Genomic DNA, 12,626 nt, shown 5'->3' with positions numbered 1-12,626 from the left:
TTGGACTCAATTATCCTTGTGGGTCCATTCCAGCTCAGGACATTCTATGGTTCTATGACTCCAAGCTGCAGTGGGAGATGGGAAAGGGAAGACAGCCCTGGCTCCTTTCTGCCAAGCACACACCTTTCACTCTTCCTCCCCTCTCTTCCCACAGCCCCTCTGGCTGCAGACAGGACAGCTTTGCCTCACCTGGGGACGGGGCTGGGCAGATGGGGGGATCCCCAGCCCAGAGCTCCCCGTGGGGCACAGTCCTCCCCAGGACATGTCACCCCCAGGGCACTTCGAGGGATCCCCAGCTCAGAGCTCCCCATGGGGCCTCAGGCCTCCCCAGGACAGGTCACCCCAAGGCCACCAGTCACCCGGTGGAGCTGGGCAGGGGCATCGCTCCCCTCCACAACTGGGATCCCTCTCCAGATTCCAGCACGAACCCAAGGCACAGGGGACACACACCTGATTCTGGATACTCTCAACAGGAAACAAAAATATTTCAACAATAATTATCTGAGGTTATTTTGTGTAGTTAGAAAAATAGATGTAAAAATCAAAACTATTAGAGGCAGATCCAGCCCACTGCTGTCTGTCAGGAAGCCCATGAGGCCTCACAACCTTTAATCACTAATGCTGCGATGTTTTTACTTTTTTCCCCCTCCTTTTAAAATCAGAATAGAAGCACTAAAATGAACTTTGTAAATACAAAAGGGGGAGGGGGGAGGAAGAGTCAACTATTTCACAAGAGGAAATGTCGTGGGAATGTGCTGATAAATACATTCTGAAAACATACCAATAATATAAAGTACAATATGTAACGTAACACATGAAATAAGAAAGTATTTTAAATTATTTTCAAATTGTTATTGGTGGGACATTTTAACTAAAACAAAGTGCTGCCTTAATACGTTATTCTATGTCATTAGGGGATATTAGTTTACAAAATCCACTTTTACAGTCTGCTTTTTATTTAAGGGCTATTCAAAGGACTTGTAAGTTACACTTGGCATCATGATGGAAGTAATGCTTGTGAAAAGCAACGCCCAACAAGTAAAAACAATTGTATATGTACCCGTCTGTACATTTGTGGTCTCATTCATCACAATTAAAACAGGTCGCCAGCTGTTTTCTCTGGAGTGTTCCCAACCCAGCAACAACTTGCTGCAAAGTTCCCTCATTCAAGAGAAATGGCTCCCATTACTTTATTAAAAAAACAAACCAAACCAAACAAACCAACACCCCCCTGCCCCAACAAACACACAACAAAACCCCACCACATCCCAACACTCTCTTTTTTTTAAATGAAAAGACTTTTAATTAATTTGCTTCCTTGTGAAGCAAACTAACAGTACCAACAGCTTAAACCTTAATGGTATAGATCAACAATGTCCTTTTTTTCCAAAAGATCCATGTCTTTCATTCATTTTTAAAACCCTATCACTTAAAAGATACAGCACAGCTCCACAAATGGCTACATCTGCATGATCAAAAAAGAACTAAAGCTTAGTGTAGAACTAAGTGAATAAATGAGAAATGAAAAAGGATACAAGTTTATTTATCTGAATTGATAGAATGTATTATTAAAAATATGCTTCATTTATTATCTAGAATTCTGGTTTAATGCATTAAAATCAACACCATGGATCCTGGGGAAACAAACAAAAAAACAACAAACATGTACTTAATAAACTTTATGAAGTTTTTGTTATATACTTTTGCAGAGAACGTATCACCCTTAAAAACATACTTCCAGACACCATTGAAGCTACTCAATAATTAGCTTAATACTAAAGAGTACAGTGTTACACTTCTAAAGGTTAAATACAATAGGTATGATGCCATCTGTATTTAATGAGTAAAGGAAAGGAACTACCGAGAAGTAGTTATATATGACCAATACTGAACTCAAAGACAAAGCCAAGTTTGGCAGGTAATGTTTAACCCAAGATAGAATGGAAAGTTACTGTGGAACACAGAATATTTTTTTTTTCCTGTGAAATGGACTATTGCTTTAACTTATACTTGCACATATAGTCTTGATCAATGCAGAGGCAATTTTTAAATACTCTAAAGTACACTAAACACCATTTTATAGTATTCTAAGCATATATCACCACTATCTTCACATACATAAATGCCAGCATGGAAAAAATACACATACAGAAATACATCATTTGTTCTTCAGACATCTTGCTGCCCAAGAGCCAAAAACATCCAAGCCTGTCAGAGATTTCCTTACATCTTGCTGATGTGATTGGCGAGCGCCAGGACGGCACTGCACGGTGCTCCCGACACGCTCGCGCAGAAACGTCGGTCCAGAACGTCCTCTCTCCGACCTCGTCACACCTCACATGGACGCGCTACAGCAGGCTCCCTATTCATGCTTGAGTACCAACTTCAACCAAAGCCTCCAAGGGAGTTTTTGCCAGTAAGTAATACATTACTAAGTCAAGAATTCAAGATGGACCTAAGTCCCATAAGGAAATTTCCTAAGGATTAACATTTGTTTACTAGACTTCAGTGACAAAGCAGAATAAACGTAAGATCCATGAGTGCTGGGAGCACCAGAGGAAAAGACTGTCTTTTACAGTTCTAAAATGAAAGTAAATGTATTATTAAATGGTTACTAATTCACAGATGTATTTCCAGAGCTTTTAGTGACTAGCATTAGTTGCAGTCACACTACTTCAAGCAGCTTTTAAAAAAAACACAACATCAAATAAAATTTCCATCACCCTTCCTGTGGCTTTCAGCTATATTGAAAAAGGGCAGGGAAAATAAAAAAGTAAAACAAGAGGAGCAACACATGGTTTTCCTGATCAGACAGAAAAAAATCACAGATTTTAGATTAACACTGACAGGCTGCCATAAGTATGACAATAATCTACTTTCCCAGTACTTTCTACCTAACAAGAATTGTGGATGTTAAAAGCCATATAGGATCCACAGTGTGTTTCTAAAGGTAACTAAAGAGGATGTCTCAAAATGTCACCGCTACGGCAAGTGTTTAACATGTCAAAATGTAAACCCAAGAGGACTGTCTTGAAATAAGGCTCCCAAAGCCTCCCATTCTCTTCATCTTTCAATATGTTGGCTGTGATTTAAATAAAGCCTTACCTTATACAACACAATTTCCTTTACCACTGTCAGAACATGGACTGATCTGTTAGCAAGTCTTTTTCTTCCTTTTTTTTCTACTGAATAAGGCCCATGATACATTAAAAGTGTACAATTATCTACAGCTTCAAATGTAATTACAGTTTAGCCTAAAGGGAACAAGCTGCTAGATCAGAGCCTTAGTCTGCAAACTGAAAGAATAATTTGTGCAATTTATAAATATTTCATAACCAATGCTGACTAGGCCTCAGTATCGCTGCAATATAATTTAAGAAATAGTAGTAGAATACAACAGCAACATATTCCTACAGAAAACAGTATTATATTTTTTAAAGAGATATTCAGAAAAGCTGTATTTGGACAAGTACACATCTGCTAAATCTTCTCAGTTTTCACGTTTCATTGGCTGCTGCTATTTCCGCTGCCACTTCTACCCTGGGTTTGTTTTTCCCACTTTCCAAGTGGCAACATCTTCGAAAAACTTAGTTCAGAAGACTGAGCTCAGTACCAGAAGTAATATTTACTGGGAAAGCATAAGAGAAAACAAAAGAAGGGAAGAGGGGTGCAGAACTTGAAACTCTTGTTTTTCTTACCAATTTAGTTCTCCTCTGGGTTTCATTCCCAAGAAATTAGAGGAAACTACTTCGTTTTGTTTAGGTTTAAGGTTATATTGCTTAGGTATTTATGTAAATTCCAGTTTGCAAAATAGCAGCATGTCAGATGCACTTTGAGCTGAGTATTGGTGTCAAAAGATAAATTACATTAGAAGATTCCACTGTGAAAACGAAGTTAGAATAGTAAAATAATGTACAATAGTAAATAGAATAGTAAAATAATCTCTTCATGGGATTTCAGTCTCTTTTTAACTTTGGAAAATTAATATTGGATGAGCTGCCTTATCCTCCATTTGGTTTCTCTTATTTTCCTAATCTGGGTATCAGATTTTATGGATTGTAATAAGGATCTCAGGCATTCCTTCAGTCTGTGTTTACATTGACCACGACCTCCAAAAGGAAAAAACCAAAAACCAAAAAACTATTTGTACCTTCCTATAATACAATGAAATATACTTCTGATAATAAAAGAGACAGGCTGAAGCAAAGATGCAAGAAGTTTTAAAACAGACACTCTCAAATTGAAGGCAAATTCTGCCAGCAGACAGTGGTTTAAATTCACAGCCCAAAAAACCACAAATATCCTTTAAGAATTCCAGCATGAGAAGGTACACGAAGGTAGAGGCAACTCTGGTCTGTACTGCTCTTGTGATAGAATCAGGACAGACCAGACTCATTGAAGCAATTTTGGACTCAATATATGAACATTCTTAATATCTGCTCTATAATTAATCTGCTAAGTAAACTCTGTGAAGGCTTAATCTAATGATTTTTTATGAATTAGCACCACGATCTTTCAGATTTTGAAGCAATTTCTGCCTAATCTAAACTTCCAACTTTCAACTCTGATTAACTAAAAATTGAAAAAAAAATCCATTCAATTTGAAGGATAGTTTATCCTGACTTAACACAGACCTGCCCATAAGAAAAATAAATAGTAACTACTGCTGTAAGAGTTAAGATCCTCCCAGGGAGCACAATGTAGAGTGGTAATTTTGTTTCTTGTGGCAATTCCCACCTTGAACTGTAGGGAAAGTTATTTTGCCAATATTTCTCAACTCTTGAAAATGTGTGTATTACCTTACAAAAATAAATCTAAATTTGCCAAACAAACCCATTATACATCGGGAAGGAAAAATATGATAAAAGACAAAGAAACACAGATATGAAAGATGTCTGGTTTAGAGCTTCTTGAAATAAATTACACAAATGAGGAAGCAAGAAAAATGACAAAATTAAGATTTTATGCCTAAATTTATGCTTCAAGGACTATCTATTATTCTCCAAATATGATCATATCTTCCATTATATACTGGCAAGCAGACAACTTTATCAGAGCACAGTTACTTAAATCCGCATAACTAAAAGTAAACAAACGAAACCCAAGGAATTTCTCTGCTTCATTTGATTAAAGCACTCTAAACTCACGGGACCTGTGCTGGTATTTTGTCCTCTACACCGTAATTTGGATCCTACTGGCTCTTTGCAGTGTTAGGACAGAGAGATCATAATAAGCACTCCAAATTCCCCACAAAGACAAAACCAGCAGTGACACTATCACAGACTCAGTATCAGTCTCCCTGGCTATGGCATTCTACCCCTGTATGTTTTTTAGGGAGTGTTCCCCAAGAACAGCTGTTCAAAAACTGGTCATTTCCCAGGAACAAGCATTTCCCCAGACCAGTCTTCTGGGTCTTGTCACAGCACCAAGGCCAGACAGAGCAGCAGAAGGGGTGGCCAGGTCCCCGGCAGGAATGGAACCCCCTGGCTGAGCACCACCTGTGTGCCTCGCGGAGCAGACTGACACCTGAGCCTAATCAAAGCCCAAAGCTCTGCGAGATGTGTTTGTAAGTACAGTATAACATGTACATACCATAACAGGCAACTGGAATTTTAACTCAAAAGTATTTTCATCTTGCAAAACTTAATAAGCAAATATAGCATGTTTTTTATGAAGGTTTTTTCCTAAACATGTGTAAAACATAAAATGCAGGGCTGCTATGAGGAGTAAAAATCCTTTTCCCCGCTACAGAATTTTATTGAAACAAACCTTTGTCTGCCTAAGTAAATCCAGTTACAAACAGTATCATACTCAAGAATTCTTTGATATAAGAAGTAGCTATTGTGTCACAAATATTTAAACAAATATAAGCCTTCTCCAAAAATTAAAACAATGCTTTGAGCCAAGACATTTACACTCTCCACTCCACTCCTTTTCAACAATAGTCTACAAAAAAAGCTACACGTTTATATACAAACCAAGACGACTTGCAAGAAAGCCAGGTTATCTACAGTTTCCAGATCCACTGTGGGTACTTGTCAAACACAATACTTGGAGAGATAACCTTAAGACATGCAATGTTACACAATTTAAATAAATCTAATTACTTGACTTAATACGGGTAAATTGCCATGCCCTACTCATGCACAACCTCACAAAGCAAATACAAGCAGAATATTTTAAATGGATCAAACAAGGGCAAAATGTTTCTTAGAGTCTTGAAATATCTTTAAAGTTTATAACGGCTGCCTATCCCACAGTATGTTCGTAACAACAAAACAACCCCACACCAAACAATTATTCAAATACCACCACCACACGTTTAACACTTTATTTAAAAAACAGCTGCAATATATACCCCGTGTTAATGTTCTACTTTCATTTCAAAAGTAGCAAGTATTTTCAAAGTATATCATTCAATTTGGAAATTCATCTTCTGCAGCATGAATTCCTCAATATAACCAGTTTTTGAATAGAACACTCTCAGCGCTGTGCTAGAAAAAGCCTACTCTAGACTCTACTACTTTATCACATCTCTCCCAAAATGTGGCATCCTGAAGTGACAGCAGAAACATTTTAAATCATCTAAGCGATTTCTTCCATTTTGTTTGGAACATGGGACTGAATGGATGTCCCAGGCAGTCACTTGCTCTCACAGAGCACTGTATCAAAACCCTTCCACAAATTAGTAAATCGCTCTTCTTCTCTCTCCTTTTCCTTCTACTCTTCTGCGAAGGAGTGGAGGCTTTCAGGACTAGCCAAAGCAAATCTATTTTCACCATGTTCTCACAGAATAAAAGGAACAGTTTTAAACAAGTGGTTATAAAAAAGTGCTGCATCTCCATGCCACTACAAAATAAGTTTTAACATTTTCATTATCTGTCAAAGAGAAAACAGCCTCTGTTTCACCTGATGGAGCCACATACAGAGCAGTCCTGGGGCTGAACCCCACAGCTGCACAGCTCAGCAGGGGGGGGGAACAATGTTCAGAACATTATCTTTTGCCCAGCAGGTATGAAGCGATCTTAAAGTGCTTCAGGAGACCTAATTTGGAACCCCAGCAGCTTGAATTGGCACCCACTGAAACTAACAGCATAACTTCCTAGACTGTAACAGTCCGTATAATCCAATTAATCTTTATCTTAAATAAATTAACCATTAACTAGAACAGATCACACTTCTCCAGAGTTGACTGATATCCACAGCTTGTCAGAAGAATAGCTTTAAAAAATATGAAATATTGGGATATAGCTAAGATCAAATGTGGATTCTTGTTAAATCAGAGACTCTTTCCATCCCCTCCTGCTTTCCTTTGCCTCTCCCACCCCAACCTCACTAGAAAGAATTGTGATATAAATTGACTATGAACCCAAATCTTTCATTCTAAGAAAACAATTGCTATTTCAAGCTCATGCGGGAAATAATCACTAGGCAACAAGCAACTTAGTAAGCTGCAAAAGTAATATTCAATCCTAGCATTCCATAAACACAGGAGTTAGAAGTCATTATGACTACATTTCAAGCTTGCCAATCCCTGATTCTTCAGAGGCACATCCATACTTTAAAGAAAGGGAAAAAAAAAACGATATTTCAACCTTTCCAGCTGTACAAACCTTATTTGTGTGTGGCTCTTTGTGGGTGCTGAAACAGGGGAGGTAAAAGGAAAAGCACTGTATTCAGAATGCAGCTGAGAATCATTAATAGGGTTTTTCTGATTTGTAAAGTTCAGCACATTTATTACTTGAATGGTGAAACACTCTAATTAGAAAAAATATCACCAAATACTTCAACAAGTGTTCCATTTGCCATAATAGCTTTGTTGAATTTAGGTCTAGAAAGGGATCAAGGACTTCCTGGGCTTAAAACTCTAATCTCTACTAAGGATTTTAATTTCAGAAAGCACAAATCCTTCTTCATCTTATTTGCTCAAACCTGAAAATGAATGTCTCTCAAAGCCAAGTTGATCAAACCACTACCTGTTTTTGAAAACGAGTGCCAGTTATTTTCAGACCAGCTCTGTAAGGCAATTCTCTAGTCCTCAACCTGTCTCCCCACAGACATTCATACTTCCACTGGGATGCCCAACTCTAGAAATACCAAAGCTAAAGGACGGGAGAAGAGGTACATTGAAGGCATGGAATGAGGAAAATAAAGTAGAATGCGTCTACCAGAGTCCAGAAGACCAAACTATTAATGAGGGACACAACAGATACTTCATCTTGACCAGTGAGTGGCACGGACCTGTCTACTTGTCTACTCAGCTGTAGATCAGATGTTGATTCCTTTAATCTCCTCAGCAGAAAGCACCAGGACAATCAAAGCAATTGCTGCCCACTGCCTGCCTCGACCTCCTTCTGTAAACAGCACGAGCTCCAAGGCAAGTGGGGCAGAGTCTGAGATACCACAGCTTGCAGTCCAACAGAATAAAATGAACCGGCATGAATTTTAAATTCCAGTAGTGCAGCAGGATGCAAACAGCAGCGACTCAGGAGATCTCCTACTTTAGATCCAGCTACTCCTGCCACAGAAGAAGGGTAAGGCAGACAGGAAGGGCAGTAACTGCATCAGCCACCTCAACCTATTTTTTTCTTTCACTTGAATACACACCTTACTGTAACAGAGAATGGAACACGCAAATTCTAATAACCTTCTGATATGTATCTTGGAGAAGAAGGAAAAACAAGGCCTGTGTTGTTGACCTAATTTTCCTTTCCTCCTTCACAGATGATTGTAACATTGTTTTATTTCCTGCTTTGTCAGCCTCATTTGACCTTCCACAGCAAGGACAAGAGCTCTGGGCTGGACCAACAGAATGCCCAACTTCACTGGCTGGTGCAGATGCTGTTTTGAGGCCCCTATAGGATACTTAGACTAGCATAAAATCACTCATTTCTTGACCTTAAGAAACAATAGCATGCCAGAAACAGGTGGCATTTGTTTAAATATGCAACAGGGATCAAAAAAATAACGCTAGGAACAGATTTAACAAATTCTAAACAAATAGTTCAGGCAGTTCACACCCTGATTGTGCCGAGTTCCTCCCATAATTCGTTACTATTTAACTTTTGTCGATAAAAATAGTCCAATAGGAGCACCTAAGAACTGTGTCCTGTGATTCAGGTCTTGTAAGGAGCTAATGCAAAGTTGCTTTGAAGGTCAACTAAAAAGTTAATCTTAAAATCCATTCTTCCAACTGGAGGAAAAAGAGCTGGCAAATCTAGGCAGGTAATTACTGTGGAAAAAAAACAGCATACAATCTTTGTATGCAAATTCACTCGCAGTTGCAAACAGCTTTCTGTGTTAATTCAGGACCCAACCCTTCTCCACCCATCTTAAAAACAAACAAAAAAAAAACTTTTATACATACCCTCGTCTCTACTATGTTCTACAAGTTCAACAAACTCAAGCACTATAAAAGTTACTGTGATGATGCCTGTGCTAAAAAAATCCACCCCTGGAATTCTACTCTCAAGGCGGTGGCAAGATCCTCCTCTTTCCTTGGCTTGGATAAGGCAGTCGTAGGCCTGAGCCACTGGAATTCATTTTACACTTAATTGGTATTTAGTAATTGCACTCAGAAACCTGGTTACGAATGGGAATTCAGTGCAAAACAGGTAGAATATTAACCCTAAAAAGAACTTTATTGAACATCAAAGCTAACCTCAAGTGATTAAGCAGATGACCTGCAAGATATCCAAGTGATTCAGACCGTAGGTGTCTCAATGGCATTTAATAAATAATTCCTAAACAGGCAGGCAACTCAAGAAGCCATTGCACACCACAAACAACTGAGATACAGTGGCTTGAAATAGCAACTGGCCTGACAGGCACCTTCTGAGGTTCCTGATTAGTCTCCACGTGGCTCCCAAAGAGAGTCTCCTGCCTTGGAGACTGCAATGTCCACAGATTGACACGTCAAGATTTCCCTCCATGCACTTTAGGCTCCTATAAATTCTCTTTATTTTAACAGAGCAGTGCACACACAGTTTGCACCATTAAAAAAAAGCGGAATTTGGCACTTTCTAATGCCAATTAACCTTTTGCATTTTTTTAAGAGATAGATGGAGCAAAACTGATTTTTTCTCATATTTGTGTAGTTTTTATTTCCCAAGAAAGAACTATTTGCTGCTTTGACTGAGAGGATGCTCATCCTCTGACAGGCTCTGCAAGAGGTCAGAGCAGCTGCCGAGTCAAAAGCATTTTGTGTGTGGATGGCCGGTACAAGCAAGAAAGACAACTCAGCTTCTGGCATCACCGCTTTACTCAAACAAGAGATCCTTAAGATCACAGCAGTGGACTCTAACAACTACTATTAAAGGTTTTCTTGTTGGTGGCGGTGCTTTTTCTTGATGTTATTGTTGGGGATTTTTGTTTTGTTTTTTTGGGGATTGCTTGTTTGGGGTTGTTTTTGTGCGGTTTTTGGTGTGTGTTTGGTTTTTTGTTTGTTTATTTTTGTTTAAAAAAAAACCAAGTATTTCTCCCCAGTACCTTTTAGCTGACTTTTCAAAGTTCAACTTGAACCTAACTGCTGTATACAACATAATTGCCTGGTACGAGTTAACAGTTCTGTAGATGGTTAGTTGCTAGCAATTTTAATAATCCCATTAATGACTTGAGCTGTGAGTCAAAGATCACATGAGCCACAACTGCTAGCAGCAAGAGTAGAATTCAGTCCCCACAAGGAAAGATACCACAGTTTAGAACTTCTGACCTATTTCTTGTGGCTTAATTAATGATTTCATAGATCATCATAATCCTATTACACTCCTAAATCGAACATCTGATTCTGCCTGAAACATCTGTCATAATATAATTCTCTTCAGGGGAAAAAAGAAAAATAAAATTCAAAACCAGCAGTGACAGACTGAAATACACATTCCTTTCAGTGCTTTTTCCTAAATAGCACACAGTAATTAAAAACAGATACTAAAGTAAAATGCTAGAATATCAGAATGTATTTATTGGTCTTGGTTTCTTTTAATTCTGAAGAATATGGTCTTACACTGCTGATATTAAATCGCCCTGATCTATAATGAGCCATAACTCAAACCAGATAAGAACTTCTTAAAGAAACAGGACAGAATGCCACTGAGTTAAATAACAATGTTTATTATTTTCATCTGTATCAGCCACAATCCAGAAAACATAAACAGAAGAGAATAAAAACAGGGAGATTCCTGTGGAAGGAATCAGGTGACACAAGCTGGGTAATAGTAGGGAAGGAGGAGCTGGGCAACCTTCTCCTTGCAAAGTTTATGTTGGCACAGTCTATACTGAGGAAAAAGACACACGTTCATTAAAAACACAGCTTTTGCACCTATCCTGTCTGTGTGACGTTCTATCTTACCTATAAGTTTTGAAACACAAAAATCATGCATCTGTTTTGCACAAAACTCTTACCGGGTAAGACAAATCACTGACCTCCTTTACATTCATTCACTGTCAATTTAAAGTATTTAATCTTTGTGCAAAATGCTTATTGTAAAGGAAGCTGAGCGTAACTGTGCACAGGGTGATACGTCAAAAAGTGAATGTAAAATGTTGTCAAGTCTTGGCTATTAATACTTCAGACTGAGGAAAGCACAGTTGATAGTACGATGGGGGGAAGCAACACCCTCTTCATCGAGTAAGGGTGACTTACATCAAGTCTGCATTACTAAGCCTTTTTAGTATTACTGATTCACTGTCATTCATTGTGTTATTTTTACTTTAAAGACATCACTGTCTGCATAACTTTTAAATGACATTAAAAAATTACAGCTTGGCTGAATCACATGCAACTGAAGCTAATACCCATGTACTACTATCTATTAGTATGGCCCTATCCAATATCATGGTCCTTGCACTGCTGCAGATCACATGCTGCCACATGCATTTCAAAACAGAGGAAGAAACAACACTGGCAATTGTTGCTAGTTGTTTATTTTTTAAGGTTTAAAAGTCAGTAAAGCTGGGGAGCACTATTTCCCAAACCAAACTTGCAGGCAAATAGCTGATAAAGCTTTTTATAGCACAAATCCTTTGATGTTCACAGTTTAAGAAAAATGAAGTTGTAGATAATTTGAGGAACAAGCCCATCTGCTTATTCAAGAAAGTCAGGAGAACAGCTTACAATCCATGCACAAACTGTCTGACTCTAAACTGGGCATGTTATAGCTGAAAATGGCTATGTAGGTAATCTGGGTAACTTGCAACAACACGGAAAGATTACCTAAAATGCATTATACAGCCACTAAAAGACACGTAGATTTTTTTGTCACTACTTCTATGGAAGAATTAAACATTTTTAAATAAAAAGTAAGCAATCATAAAAATTAGAAGTCAAAGACAAGAATTAAAACAAAACAAAAAAAAACCCAAATAAATGACTGGGTTAAATAACAGATGGATTAAAACAAATATGAAGAACACCATTCATCATAATTCTGTTTGTATTGAGTGTGTCATGGAGCTGAACTAAAACTACTTATGTATTACATGTAATAGGCTTACTGGAATAGATTAATTGTATAAAGAGAGTGCCTAAAAAGGCACAGGTTATAGGAAATGCAAGTAAAACTGCATGCTATTATTAGAACTCAGGTCGGCAACAAAAAGCAAACAAAAACTAGGTTGCATCGAGTTAC

At 38.1% G+C, this 12,626-nt stretch overlaps 1 protein-coding gene across 1 annotated transcript in view; it reads right to left on the bottom strand.

Moving 5' to 3' along the window:
• ARHGAP42 (Rho GTPase activating protein 42) overlaps positions 1–12,626 on the bottom strand; it is a 165,909-nt gene that overhangs the window by 114,570 nt on the left and 38,713 nt on the right. The window lies entirely within an intron of this gene.

This window comes from Columba livia, chromosome 1 (genome assembly GCF_036013475.1).
Source record: "Columba livia isolate bColLiv1 breed racing homer chromosome 1, bColLiv1.pat.W.v2, whole genome shotgun sequence".
Classification (NCBI taxonomy): Eukaryota; Metazoa; Chordata; class Aves; order Columbiformes; family Columbidae; genus Columba; species Columba livia.
This window is presented reverse-complemented; position numbering and strand designations above follow the sequence as displayed.